Consider the following 16143-nt stretch of genomic DNA (forward strand, 5'->3'; position numbering starts at 1 on the left):
AAATCAAACCTATCTCCAGAAATAGTAATAAAACCAGACTGAAAATAATGTATGCTCCATCCCCCCAGAGGAATAGAAAGGGAGTGGCCTTGCTTCGACTGAGAGAGCAGCAACTCAGTGGGAGTTGCAGATGCTGCCATTTTGTGATCTTGGGATATGTTCCCCAGTCTTGGATGTGCCGGCCTGATGCACACAGGTGATGTGGGCTAGCAGCAGTCAGATCCACTGTTTTGGGAATTTGGTTTTACAGCATTTTTGCATCCCTTTCCATGTTCAATACTTCATCTAAGGGCACTCTTATGACATGAGGAGAAATAAAAGTAATCACTCTGTGTTCTTTTTCACTATCCTCTCATTTCTAATTAGAGTGGGTGAATCACTCTTAATAATAGCCCTTTTCTACTTCATATTTACAAACATTGTGCATCTGGACAACAGAAATAATGCTTAGAAAGCATAAATGGGTATTCAGACTTACAATCCGAAGAAAAAAAACACTCATTTTGCATCTGCAACTACACTGATACAGAAATTATTTTAAAATTTAAAACCGAGAAAATGTTAAGAATAAGCCTTAAAAATAAACAAATAAAAGTGTTGCAATCAATGCAAAATAAATCACAGCTTAACCACCTGGAGAAAATATATGCAAGTGCTTCTAGCAATACTTTGAATGAAAAACACAAATATCTGAGTGATGACACTTCTTTCTTGCCCAGTTCAGGAACTGCCAATAGGCTAACATCTAAAGCAAATTCAAAATCACGTTTTTCTCTGTTGTGCTATGGTATGGTATCTAGCACACTTACTGTGGAAATATAAAAAAATAAATAATAAATAAATAATGTCTGAGCTATTTTTCAGAACTATAGCCTGATAGGGAGTATTCCAATGATTTTTGCTAATCAGTTAAAAAGTAACAAATGTACAAGATCACAGTTAAGATGTGCTTTCATCCATAAAGTTTCACATAGCAAAAAACAGATGCCTAACAATTATTTTGTTAAAAAATCTTTCTTGATAAATCCACTACAGGGAAAGCAAAAAGAAAACTAATGAGCATTTTTCCAACATCTCTGGGTATCTTATATTTAGAACACAATGTGATCCAAGATCTGGTTTACTACTCGGGGGGAAAGACTGCTGTTTTTGGTGTTGTCCTTAGCTAGTTACTTCATCATTTCCTTCATCTTTCAAAAAAAAAAAAGCTCCTATTTGTACCAAAGTAGCAAAGCATCTCATAACTTAGAAAAGAATCTTCTTTGACATTGTCTGTGCTCTGTGGCTGTTACACGTTTCAAAAATTCCAGTTCTATTTACATCAGTCAGTATCGTATTGGAAACTATGATGGGCAAAACTGATTGCAAATGCTTGGACTTTCTTCGATATTAACTCCCACAACTTCTTTCTTTGCTATAAGACTGCCTTGGAAAGGATTTCTGAGCCTGCAAAAAGTCTTCATTTTTGGAGGAAGATGAAACCAGTGAGTAAAGGCAAGAACAATGTGTTTTGTACTTGATGAAGGTGAATGAAGACATGCTGGTAAGAACGCATTAAAAATCTACCAGGCCAAATATAGCATGGAAGTAGAGCAGCTGGCAATGTCTGTCATTCCTGCTCATAGTCTGATATATCCATTGACATCTAAGTACGTAGTAGTTATTACATGTTAAAGTTTGAAGAATCCATCCATCACTTCCATGAGCTTTCTGAGTTTTACTGTCAGCATACGGCTCTTCTGTGCATATATGGATCCAGTTATGCAGCCTATATACTTAATGGTCACAAGTAATATCCCTGGGCTTCACTGTGATCTCATGCAACTTTAATTCCACTAAGTCAACCAGAATTCCTTCAATTTACAACACTACGAAGATCAGGCCCTCTGTTTTTAACAACCTCAGTCACACAGAACTACATGACAAGAAAATGTCTATGTGATTGTAAACTTTAACATAATGACAATTACACTGAAGATGAACATATTATATGCAATAATGGTGAATCAAACTAAAAAACAGCTAACAAGTGAAAACAACAAAATAGCTGTGATTCTGCTCAAAATGTGGCCTCAGTACCTCCACAGAATTTTTTATTTATTTACTTATTTTGAAAAATTGCTCTCCCTTAAACCATGAGCTTAAAAAGAAGGTATCTCTGGAGGATAGAAGGCAATCTAAACACCAGTTAAAGTTTTAACTTCAGAAATGCAAAGCTTCTTAAAACATATTCAGGAAAACAAGCTGTATGCACTGATAAAATTGTACGTACTGATAATTCCCCAGTATCTACATTTTAGTACAAAGTATAGGTATTGTTATGTTAAACAGACAAATATTTTTTTTCAGCAATTCACTGAAATCCTAATTCCCAGCAACTCTTTCAAGAGATGTAATGTTATTGAAGTGCAGTAGTATTTTCACAATGCATGATTACAGAACTTGTTAATAAGAAAAACTAAATGAACAAAGGAACTGGTATCAAACTGTAGACACATTCATCTCTAGGTCACCAGTACCAAAAGGTTAACTAATGAAAGAGAAGTTCTGCTGTGAATTGGCAGGGTTTTTGGCCCATTAGCGCTGGCCACCATCAACTCTCATATCAAAGCCAAAGCTATGTAACTGCGTAGCACCCACAGGCAAAGAGGCACCAAGTGCCCCAGCAGGACTACTCTAACACCCCCAGCTCCACCTCAGCCATGCTGCAGAAACAGACGTGAAATACAGATTGTCCAGAAAAGCTCAGCAGAGAGAGACAATAAAGCTGCAAAACCACTCTCCCCAAACAGCATCTGTTGTCTGCCCTAAACACTTGTCAAGGAGCAGTTGGCCAAGGAGCTGAATTATGGTCTAGACCTTTGAAGAGCTCATCCAGTGCCATTGTGCCACCAGAAGAAATGTGTCGATGTTCTTGACTGTGTCTGCTTGTGGTCACGCATTTCTATTAATCTGGTCTTTTTTATGAGTTTTGAATTTACTTCATCAGAAATGCTGAACTGATGTGAGACTTGTACACAAGGGCAAAATTATGAAATCAATACAGATGTGAAAGGACAACAATAAACACGTGTTGCTGGTTAATATTTTCCCTGAGTCACCCTTTCTTTAGTTAAATAAAATTAAATGTTTATTATTACATTAGGAAAAATGGTATTTATTCTGCAGTGCAAACCTGCAACTAGAATCAGTCTTATCTGTTGTCTTCATGAATACTGAAATAGTTAATTGATTAGTCAAATGATAACAATTGTTACTCAGGCTGTGCCATGAGATTATGTACTCACACTGAGAATCAATGGTAATTAGGTAGCTGATCAATGCAAGCACCTTTTCAAATGTTTGCAAAGCTCAAAAATACCAGTACTATTGCTAAAACTGATCACGAGGAGTGAAAGAAACATTCTGTACTGAAAAATTCTCTTTTCATTATAATGCTCAAAAATGTACTCTTCTCCTTTTGTTTTTGATGTGTGGTAAAGAACTCTATGACATCAACAATATAAAAAGTGTAGATTAAAGAACCAAGACCTATATTAGACTTTGTACCCCATCGTCAGAGAAAAAAACTGAGTATAATAGCCACAGCAGGCTCATATCCAAGCAATCCTGGAGCTGACTAAAAAAAAAGCAGTACATAATCAGTTATCGGTATCTTTAATCTACACATGAGATCATGTTGAAGCATTTCTGATGTACTTTTCACAACAGTTTTTAAAAACTTTAAAAAAGTATTTCCAATACTATTCCAGTTAAAGCTCTTGTGTTGTACATGGAATCAATCTGCCTTGTCATGAACAAGACATTAATGTGCAGTACTGCCTCAATTTCACATACACATGCATGGACACACACACATACACAAAATCGTGAAATAAAGTGTCTATAAAGTGAGATATATTAAATCATGAAACTGAGCTTATTAAATCATGAAACTGATGTTACATTTTTTAAACCTTATATTTATTTCTACATATTTTAAAATTGCCTTGCTTTGCAGTAATTCACCTCCTTCACTATTAAATTCTGTCAAAACATTTACAAAAGTCAAAGAGATATTCAGAATTTCCCATATTTGCATATGTATATATTTGTATATGTATATATACCATACTTAATGTAACTTTCCCAACTTACAGTGGATACAGACATAACAAAAAATACTATATAGGTAAAAGGAAACTGTCAGTGAATCTCAAGGTTACAGACATACTGTTGTATGATGTGAACATTCTATAAGCTGTTCCTAGAAAGATGTCAACCTTTCAAAATAAAACATGTATTAGCTCTTTAAACCTAAAATGAAATGTTATATAGCACATAATAACTGACACTCTATCTTGTTTTGCTTTTTGTTTCATCATCACAGAAAATAAATTTTCCTTTTTATATGTTTACATGAAGAACTTGAAATAAACACAAAAGGAAGGTTTTAGCAAAAATCTCAGAGTAACTAGGAATTAACATTTCCTACCTATCTTTGCTACATTACCTGAATTCTGTGCCTCATACCCCATGAATACATACTAAACACAACACTGCAGTAACAACCATTTTTCCTTTTCAAGAATCTGTACAAAATATTTTACCAATGCTTCCTCCACTGAATATGATGTAAGGTACTTCTGCATAGGAATATGTTTAAATTAATTTGTACATATATATACATATGTAACACTTCCATGTAAAGGCCAACATTTTTCTGAATAAAGACCAAACACAATTTTAATAAGTTTGCTCTTGCTACATACATGTAACCTCTATTGATGTTAGGAAAACAAACAGGCAAGCAAAAACAAAAAAGAGCCTTGAAGAAAAATGCTTTGTAGATTAGAGGATTTACCTTTACCTATACAGAGATCAACTCTGTATAAACTTGCCTGTTCCTCCTCATTTCTTAAATGTTTGATTAATAAGATAATGAGGCATCTTTTGTCTGAAAGTTCCCTTCATTAGGCTAACAGACAAGACAAAAACTGATGAAGCACATGGTATATGTTTGCACACACTTTAAAATAACCATTGTCTCAGTCTTGCTGCACTGCCTGCAGAATCTCAGCAGGTTTGTCTAGGAAATATATTGGCCTGTCCTGACTAGAAAAAATATAAACCATAATTTTGGCTGTTGTTTTCATTCCTTTTATACTGACCAATAACTCAGTTCCTTGTATCTGGCAGTACAGCTTTTATAACATGGTCTGCTTTGTACTGGCATTTTTGGACCATTTTTCTTTAAGTGTCATGTATCTCAAACAGCTTTACAGAATGAATTATTGTGTTCGAACAAGCACTTCCTCAGTATGATATGAAGCACATGGATCAATCCGTAGGCCGTAATAAGAGAAGGAACACGATTGTTTGTATTTCTGGATTAACCTTTGGAGTTTTCAGATATGGAATTCAGCAACTGCCAACTGAAAGAAAACCCCAGCATAATGGCTTATATGAAGGATAAAATGTGTAACAACACAACATCACCTTGTCGAGTTTGATCTGAGACCTCTCTAACTCAATTGTTAAAGAGTATGATGTACGTCCAACATACCATCTTACCAACATGCATTAGAAATGTTCTGCAGGTCTGAACTTCTACATATTCCCAAAGATGGAGTAACAAACACTCTGGGGCACATCTATAAGGAATGCTATCAGCCATCAATCATAGGTTTTGACCATTTTCTAAGAATTATCCAGCCTTTAAACACAGGATCTTGGAAGAACATGTCCAACTTTTCTAATATTTTCTCTCTTACTTTGCACATTAATTCTTTATCCTCCCTTTTGAAACAGGAGCATATATAATGCAAAATTTACTTCCATCTTGGGAGGATTATTAGAATAATGCATAACAGCTCATTCATGATTACAGATCCAAATGTTGAAAAGAATATCAACAAAATAGATAATAATGCAAAGACATTCAGTTATCCCAGTGTTGTTTTAAACTGTGTATTCAAAAAGCTTACTTTAATAATTAATCAAATAACTGAATTATAATAGAAATAAGTGATTTAGGATGTAATTAACTTAATTATAAACAATTATTATGAATACATAAAAGATTGAAATTCATTAGCATATTAGAAACATTACAAGTTTTGTTCTATAAATACACTAAAACAAGACTTTTAACCACTGTAACCAAAATGCACAGTATTATCCAGAATACATGAAAGCCAATACAATGATATCAGGATATTCCTCCAATTTCACATAGTCTTGCTTCCCAGCTGGCAATCTTATCATTATAGCTTATATAATTCCTGCTTTGATATACTATAAGCTATTTTCAGTCTCAAGTTATCTCAAAAAGCCCAGCTACTACTGTCTCAGATAATATTTCTGTTGACTTCAAAGTTTGTCTGGTTTACATAATGCAACTCAGGCAAGTATGAGATCAACATATTTATTACAGAGTTTTATTATCTAAAACTAATGTTAATTAACTTCTTTATGCTAAGTGGAGGACACTGCAAGACATATAGTTCCAATAAAATCTCTCAGTAATGTTTTCAAGACAGGGCTGGAAGAGAGTCATTTCTAAGAAAAAAAAAAAAAAAGTTTATTTTAAAAAGTAATGAGAGAAATACTTTAAAAATGGAAGAAGCAAGAAGCACCATGACCACAAAACCAAAAAAAAAAAAAAAAAAGTTTCAAAAATACGGTAGCACAAGAAAAAGAGCAATGTTGGACTGGGCACAGCAAATGAAAAGCATAATGAAAACTGTTCACTCACACTATATTTTATTTTAAAAAACATATGGAGTTCAGGTTTTCAGTCTGCTTCTACAGAATACTATCAATGGCTTTAAATTTTGAAAATAAATAGCATCCATGACATCCCTCTCTAAGATGAGAATTATGTACAATATGATGATTAAAGTGTAAGCATGAGAATTTTACTGTTACCAGTTGTGATATCTCAAACAAAAAACAACAGCCCCACGTCTCTCCACTGATTACTGTGGGCAGCAGGCAGTTTGCCTGCACTGAAGGCAGGGAAAGGTGCTCTTTGAAAACGTGACACCAAGAATTCTGAACTCACATGGGATCTTTACAGGTGAATTCAGAACACTGGTGATACCTCACCTACCTAATTTTCTTCTTGTCTTCCAGAATTAGTGATTCCACATCGCTAATCAAAAGCTCTAGCACCTTAATATATGAGCATGTAATTCATGCTTTTTAAAATATGCCTAATTACAGTAGCAAATGGAGTTAATAGATCTACAGTGATCAACAGTCCCGTTCATATGAAATGTGAATACACACCAAAGACATTGTTATTCTCTTTTCCAGGTTTACCAATATATATATTATGAATTTGACATTTGCTGCAATTTATGACAACTGAATTCAAACTGACTAGAAATAGACTCAGCTTCTCTCTGCCTATGAAGGGTAGTGCACAGCTGAGAGGCCCAGGAAAGAAATGCTCCCTTGGGAATCACAGCTCCTTTCCACTTCTCCCACCATTTTGGAGTTGCCCTGAAATCAGTGAGAGGCAGACTTGTACTTTTTATGTTCTCCCTCCTGCAAAGGGGCAGCTCCAGTTCTCCCCATCAGGAAGGGAGGAGACAATGGCTGCTTTCACATATTTCAATTGCTTTCACATACACACTTGTGCAATGCATAAACACCCATACATGCCCTGCTTTAGTCATACCGTGAAAAGGGAGGGAATGCTTTGCACCTCTTTCTTCTTGAATGCAACCCTAATTTGCTCCCAAGCAAAAGACATCCTTCTTTACACTATGTAATACCCCACAGCGAAGTACCATGTAAGCCAAAAAGGAGGCAGAAAAACAACAAAGGTAAACAAAACGCCTCAAATTAAATTAAACTGAAGAACTACTCACTGTAAATTACCCATATTTGTGAGGATGTATTTAGAATATGTAGAATTAAATTAGTGCAATTTATGACATTTTATGCCATTTATGAAATTTTTAGAAACTTAAGCACAGAAAGAAAACAGGCTGAATTGCATATAATCATACCCTCATATAATTTTTAAGAGTATGTCAAATTAGAATGCTTAAGAAAATGCAGGAAATCTAAATGTGGTCCCTGACAGGCTGAATCTGGGCTCCGTTTCAAAAGACTTTTTCTCCTGTTGCCTGCTTCCCCTTTTAATCCTGATAATGGAGACACAGGTCTGGTCAGCTTCAGGCTGGCATTTGTCTTTGATGACTAATTTCTTCTGTGCCTGCGTATCTCTTCAGGCAGCTAATTTCTGATAAGGTTTACTCTAAAAAAATGTCTAAGATGAACAAGTAATATGAAACCAATCTAAATATGTTTACCTGTCACAATATTAACTTTCAAATCATAAAAACTGATCAGACCTTTGTAATTTGCATAACTTCTTGGGAAATGCTAGAGCTACATGAAATAATGGTTCAAATAGTGGCATTTTTCCTTTTCATTCAATACTTTGTTATTCATCAATCATTGCCCTGATCACAGAGCAGTGGATTATGAAGGCTCTGCTGCTTCAATTGGTGATAACTTCTAACAGGTCAAGGTGATTTGTTTAGGGGCCTCTATTTTACAATCTCTTCTCCTGCAAGCAGGTTTCAAATACTGACTAATGGTGTTTCTGCATATGAAGTAAATTGTAGACATGAGGGAGAAGGGGGTTTGATACTATCTGGGGAAGATACTTTCAAGTTTTACAGCAGATCCTTGGATTGGTGTGTATTTTGTCGAGCTTGAATAATGTCAATGCATATAAATTTTACTTTGAATATGAAATTCATATGTATGAATATGAAAAAGAATTTAATCTGCACTTGAAGACATAATGATCATTTTAGAAATACAGAATAAAGTTTTCTAAATTCACCAGAACATTGTGATTTTATTTCCTGCTCAACAAAGAAAACCACTGAAACGTCACCTCACTATTATTATTTAAGCAGTGCTAAACTGATTCTGTCAAAATATGACTTAATAAAGCTAGTAATCCAAGTCTAAATCATACTTCTTCATGTGAATAATTCTGGTAAAATTACCAGTCTATATTATTCCAGACAAATGTCAGCTTCGGTACTGGAAACTGTTAGCTTCAAATGCAGGTGACTATAACCATGTATTTATGTAAGATTATTATACAGTATCACCATTTTACAAGATGTTTTGGTGGTAGTGCAATGATTGCAACTGGTAATTTCCAGAATCTTTTTTTTCCCACATAAAGGACCTGAATTTTAAATGTACTTTTAGGCTGTACTGAACCTAGAACACAAGGACTTTTGTCTTCAATTCTGCTGATATTATCAGCCAAGTCGACCTAATGAATTATTTGTTCACTATCAGCACTGGCTTTAATGTAGATAAAATCAGTAGGAACATTAAAAAAAAAAAAAAAAAAAAGAGCAAAAAGAGCCAAGGCTTGCAACCTAGGTGAAAATAGAACTCCTTTGGCATAGAAAAGTTCTTACTTTTATGGCATTGTTTTTATAACCATAAAAAAATAAAAATAAATAAATAAATTAATGCCCAGTTCTTTAAAAAGACAGAAATAGAACTTCTGAAGCACTGAAGAGACAAACTTAGCTAGACAGTCAGGGATCTTTTCCAGCTCCTAGGAATCATAATGAGATCAGGAAGCTCTTTTTACAGAATCCAGTAAAATCACAGCCTATTCAGGAATAACGGAACAAGTTGGAATAAGCAGTACTAGAAGATAGCAGGTAACCTGGAGAAATGATTTGCCAGCTATAATTGATATGAAAATCTAAATGATATGACTGATATACATATGGCAACAATCTCAAATTAAAAATAAAATCCTCTCCCAGAGAGTTCAGTGCTGATTTAACCATATTTTCCTAACGACCATACAAATGAACAGGTGCAGGGTTGTATAAGTGCTCTGAAGTAAGTGCCTTGTTCTGGCAAACAGAAAGAAAAAAACTTCCATGAATGTAGTCATAAAAATGTCTAAAACTTAACCTTTAATCTTCCCTCTCTAAATAAATAAACTGAATATAAGATATGGATTTTAACTTTAAACAGACATATTTACAGTGATTGACTTTTACCATGTACTGTTTTGCTTATCAGATCAAATGTTTAAAAAGAATATTATCTAGTACATTTAGTAATGCAATACTCTCATCAACTTTCATTTGTTCACAGGCATATGAAAGTTGATGAGCAGAATTAAATATATATATATATGTATATATATATAAAGACATGCAGTTCTTTAATGACTCACAGTATTTTTCCAGTTTTGTAACATTAAACCAATTACTTAAAATATGGCCATAGTTGCCAGCTGAAAGTATTCATTTCTTTCCCCCTAATCATTTTGAAATATTAAATTACTAGCACCAGTTCATCTTATCACAGGAAGCACTATAAAACTACTATAAACAAAGAACAGATTATCCTACAACTTTTCTTACTTTAGGTTTATAAATAAAACCCTAGAAAATAGTCCGATAGGGTAATGTTAGATGAGGCTGCTAGGCACAAACATGAGCAACCCATGGACAAACTGTGCAAAGCATACATATTCCTGAGCAGCATTATACTATAGACAAACTACTTTTTCAGGATGGGGATCCTGAATGTGTGAATTGTGATAGCAATCTACAACATTCACCACAACTTCATGAAAGCTGTGCTGTGCTCTCAGGGCTGTAAAGCAACACTTTGTTTACTTTTAAGGTGTAATGGCTGGTCACTCTCTTCTATGAATTTTACACCTATGAAGTTTCCATCATAGGCAGAAGTTCACAAGTCATTAGCCAAATACACAAAGAGCTGCTGAGCGCAAGCTTAGGTTCTGCTTGGGGAGCCCATTTCTTCAAGAAACGTAGGGTGAGCAATCACCTGGGCTTTGATGAAAATGTGTGCACATACACTTTGGTATTTTTAATATCTTAGCAATATTTTAATAGAAGAAGATGTGTGAATGAGAAATGCGTAATTATTCAATGTAATTATAGCTCTCACTAAAATGAGTTTTATTGGAATAAAAATCTACAAGATATCTAGGAGGCTAAAATTGAAAGTTAAATTATACAATACAAAATATAAACTTTGTCTTTGCCAATCTGCTACACCTATTACCATAAACACATAATCACAGCTACCTTCTACATTACAATTCAGTTATTTAGATAAGGAAATAGGTGTAGCACTGGAGATGCTTCCAAACAGTGTCTCAGTTGACTTTATACTCTACAAAAAAAGCCATGAAAAACCTTGAGAATTACTACTTTGTTAACAACATTTGACATTATGGCCCTTGTGGGCCTCCAAAAGAAAATAAATGTAAAAGACAGAAGAACCAGCCCTCACAGGTAAGTGTTGGTGAAATCAAAGTACAGTAAAAGTATATGTCTTAAGTACCTCTCCAGAAGGTCCCCGAAAATACCTCCAAGATTTCTTATTTTGTGAAGGCAACTTTCTTGGAGCTGAGCTCTCCAGATTCCATGGAAATTCTTAAACAAGTAGGAATGAGATTTTTTTTTATATTTTTTTTTTATTTTTAACAAGGAGAAGGAAAAGTTTACAATTCATCACAAGAGGAGACAAGAAAAATCATATATATATATATATATATATATATATATATATATATATATATATATGGCTCTACTGTACTACTAAAAGAATAGGAACCTTAAGAGAAAGAAATGGATGACGAGCAAGAGATATGGAAGGGTAAGAGAAGAAAATACAGACAAAAGTTGAAAAGGAGGAAGAGAGGATAAAAAAATGAAGAAAAACATTAAAGTACTTCTAATGCCTTCTGAGAGGTAGATCAGAAAATTATGCCTCCAAACTATTGTAATTTTATCTATTATTATATCTTAAGGGATACTTTCAAAGTATTGTGATGGGTGTCATTAGTATACATACAGAGAAAATATGTTTTAGGGGATGTAAAAATAGCAATGCTTTAGGAGCTTCATACTAATTACATAGCATTATATGACACTAAAATCTAGAGTGATTAGTGTGTTTATCTACTCAAAGATGCATTATGTGTTTTACCTGGTAATATTCAAATGTAATATTACTGCATATCTTTTCACCAAGCTGGCCAATCACTAATTACTAAAATTATTCCACCAAACTGCAGCAGAAAGATTAATATTGTCAGGAAAGTACAAGGCTCTGAAATGTTGTCAAAACAAAGAATATTGATCTTCTTAAAACACTGCAGTTAGTATATAAATCACTGGAAAATGATTGACATTAATATGGGCCTTTTGTGCAAATGCACTTTATCATGTACCTTTGTGACAGTAATAGCATTTTATTATACTACATGGCACCTTAACATACTCTACAGACAATTTTTTTCAATTTGAGAGATTCCATTAAAAAAAAAAAAAAAGTAGTTGTTGAGCAAAAAAGAAAATTAACTGTCTTTATTCAGTTTGATTTAATACCTTGTCAGTTTGGTGCATTTTTTACGATTCTTTGTATAAATAAAAAGTTGAAAAGAGCTATTCTAATGGTAATTTGGATCAACCTTACAAACATATGATTCCAGGTTCCTAAAAGAGGCCCACTTGAGGGGGCTTTAAAACTGAACAAAAAGAGCCCTAGGGCTCTACAACTCACATTTAACCTACTTACATGAAAAAGGAACTGCTTTGGTTAAGAATAAACTTCCACAAGCTCAGGTTCAAACCAAACATGCCAGCATATTAGTGAGGAAATGAAACAGCAAATAGTAACTCCTTTCATACTTGTAAAAGAATACTGTATTTATTTAAACGCTTTGGCAGAAATTCTCATTTTAATTAAATTGCATTTACTGAAATAACATTTTCATAATTAAGAAAAAATAACCAATTCCTTTTAAAGACCTATGAAAATCACAGCAACCTAAAATATATGGAGAAAACATATAATTGTGAGAATAAATCTGTCTGACTAATGTGGGACATGAGTCAGGAAAAAAATGATAGTATATTTTTTGTGCTTGGCAAGCCTATGCAATGCTGCCACAGTAACCCAAATAAATTAACTTCTGTCTGTTTGGAAATCATCATAAACAGTGCACAATTTAAAACGTGGTTGGTTTTGATGCATTTTTTCCTTCTGGATGAAGCTACTTGCTATCACTATATATTGCTTTTTCTTTATGTCCATCTACCATGAAAAGTGCTGAAATATCCTTAGAAATGAAGATTTCATTTCTCCTATTCCAGTGTTCAAAGTGATCATGATAAAGATGCGGAAGTAATTTTTTTTGGAAGACCTGTCCCACTCACCAATACATCCAAGAAATCAGGGTGGCTACCGAGGTTTTCACTTAGTACTTTGTATAGCCATGAGGTCAGAGACAAGGAAACAGTTTCACTGTGAACACAAGAGTGAGGACACACATTTAAAATAATAAAAGCAGCTAAAACCAAAAGAGAACAAAAAGCTAATTATCCCTCTGTGAAATGGTCATGATCATTCAATCCACGTGCTGGCAAGCTACCTTAGTTTAAAATCATGCCTACATTCCTGAGGTCCTCATCATGGGGATAAAATGTATCAGATCAGTTTTAGGCATGTGTCATTGATTAGTTTTAATACCTACTAAGAACACTTTTGGAATGGAAAAAATGACAGTCTATAGTAACACTTTCTATTGTACACTTCACCATCCAACTGCGTTATCACTTCAATCTTATCCTTCACCAGGTCATTTAAATATACGTTTATTTGGAAACAATAGTGCAGCTGCTGCTTGTTTGCACTGTTTCTAGAGTTACTCAGCAATTTAACTAGTTCATTGCTTGCAGAAAGGAAGAGGGAGCATGGAAAAACTTATGGAAACAGAGCTGCACAGAAGTGAATGTCCTCTGTTTCAGCTGTGAAGGCCTGTGCCATTTGCTCACCATTATTCCTACTGGAATGGTATACTGAAAACACTGTGTTCTGATGGCTGGAAATTTATCCACTGGCACTTGATAACCATTTGCTTTTATACTAATATTGTGCTTTGACTGAAATACCTCTTGTCCCTCCCTAGTGTTTTTCTGCTTCTGATATTTATAAAGAGAACAAATCTCCTCTAACATCCTTCTTTTTCACCAGACTAAAAAAACAACAAGAAAGACTTCTTCTGAATACCCCACTAGCTGGGGTATTGGGCTCAGTCTAGACATGGTAGGACCTCAACCACCTTCTGTGTAGGTTACACTGCCTTGCTAGCAAATACCATCCACAGTGTGTGCTCCTGGTACTCTCAAAACCAAGCCAACAGGTCCTGTGATATTTTTCCACCAGTCCTTTCAGAACTCTGTCACCTTGACTGTGGCACATTTAACTCTTTTAAAGATCTCTTTACATGTCTGTTATTTCAATATTCATACTCCTGTTTCTAACTGCTCCACATTATTTGTCTTGACTAAGTATAATATATCCAGCTCAGGTATTGAGATGCTTAAAGACAATTTGTAGATTTGACCTATCTAAATTGCACAGCTTCCGTACAGCTTTCCTTTTTTTTTTTTTTTTGTTTATTTGTTTGTTTGTTTTTTTGTGTTTGTTGTTGTTGTTGTTTTTGTTGTTGTTGTTTTTCCTGAAGTTGAAGAACCTTGACTGTTTGTCTCACTACCATTTGCAAAGTCTAACATACTTCACTTTGGCCATTTTAACCTCCCTGATAAGACATTAATCCTTACATAGCTTTTCTTACTAAGTCTTACTGCTCTTCCTGAGTTGGTTCTGCACTAAGGGCTGGAGCCCCTCAGGACTTAAAAACTTTTTTAGCTGCCACTTCAAAAATAAAGCTTGATTTTTTGCACCTTTGACTGAAAATAAAAATACATCCCATTTTCCCTTATATTTAATTGTTCAATCCACATGACTTCATCAAGTTTGTAACAGTGTTTATTCTGTTATGTCTTTTTAAAGAGATTGCAAAAGACTCTCCTCCTTCTATCAAAATGGGAAATGAGAATTGCTGTCCACACATACTTCTCTTATTCAAATATATGCAATCTGGTAGCAACACAATATTTTTCTTATATTATGGAAAAAAAGAAAAAGGCAAGCGATTCAATTTACCAGCTTGTAACAGCTCCACACACTGCTTTGCTTTCTGCTGCTTCTGGATTTTCCTTACTTGTCCTGGCTAGTCATAGGTTGATTTCTTTTCTAATTGATCATTCTATTTCCAAATTGTAAAAAATAAATTTGAAAATAAGACCTGAACATAAGTGTATGTAACATACACAGAGCTGTATATGCATATATGACTACATGTATACAAATATATACAGTTTCTTTATCTTTTAAGGTCATTCTGCAGTAGAATGTCACCAATTTACTGGATTGTTCAAAGTGTCCTGCAAAAATGATTTCACTGTTTTGCTCATTTCTCAATGAAATTAAATTTGACTCAATTTATGATCACTCAGTCAGTATTTCTCTTCTCTTGAAATGTCCTCCTCTTCTTTGAGTTTGTTCCCAGGCCTTGACAAGGATCTATGGCAGATGGCAGCATTACCTGGCCCAAAATGAACACTACTCTGTTGACTGTGTTTAGCTCCTCTGGTGCCAAGTCCATTGATTCTTTTCAGCAAGGAATGGGCAGCTGCATGTCATGTCAGATGCTGATGTTGATCAACCAGCAGCCTGTATCTTCTCACAGTTTCCTATCTTCTGCAATTTCTAGCAGTTTCTGGCTTCTGGCCCCTCTATTATCTCTTCCTTGCTTTGTGGAGATAGTATATCAAAAAATTGCTGCACAGCTGCTATCTTCTGACTGTCCATTTCTCTTCTTTATTTCCAGTGCACCAAGTCCCTATCTTAGTTTTATTTCTTCCCAATTATTAGTTTTCTTCCTCTCCTTTGCTAGTGGGCCACTTTTTGCCGCCAGGAAATCTGTTCCCTTCTAGACACTTTTGCCCATTAGATGTACAGATCTTCAGATACCCATGAAACTTACTCTCCTTTTTTTATTTCATCACTTCCTCACATCCTCATCCAAACTGCCATGCCACTCAGGCATGCAATTCCATTCCTCAATTATTTTCTTCCATAAGTCTTACAAACAAGTGTTTTCATTCCTTTGGACCTTGTTTTAATAATATTATCTTAAATTTATTTATTGTTGAACTAAAACATTCCTGTGTATTTCAAATGTTCTGACACAGAAATGTTTTA

At 34.5% G+C, this 16143-nt stretch overlaps 1 protein-coding gene across 8 annotated transcripts in view; it reads right to left on the bottom strand.

Annotated features, from left to right (window-relative positions):
* The window catches only part of TOX (thymocyte selection associated high mobility group box), a 221069-nt gene that overhangs the window by 172232 nt on the left and 32694 nt on the right, over positions 1 to 16143 (bottom strand). Inside the window, exon 2 of one of the 8 annotated variants that reach the window (XM_068671933.1) lies at positions 13251 to 13338. The exons of the other annotated variants lie outside the window; for them this stretch is intronic. The gene's annotated coding sequence lies outside the window, so the exon portion shown is untranslated. The remainder of the gene's footprint in view (positions 1 to 13250; positions 13339 to 16143) is intronic. 8 annotated transcript variants of the gene reach the window in all.

Source organism: Anas acuta, chromosome 2 (assembly GCF_963932015.1).
Source record: "Anas acuta chromosome 2, bAnaAcu1.1, whole genome shotgun sequence".
Lineage (NCBI taxonomy): Eukaryota > Metazoa > Chordata > Aves > Anseriformes > Anatidae > Anas > Anas acuta.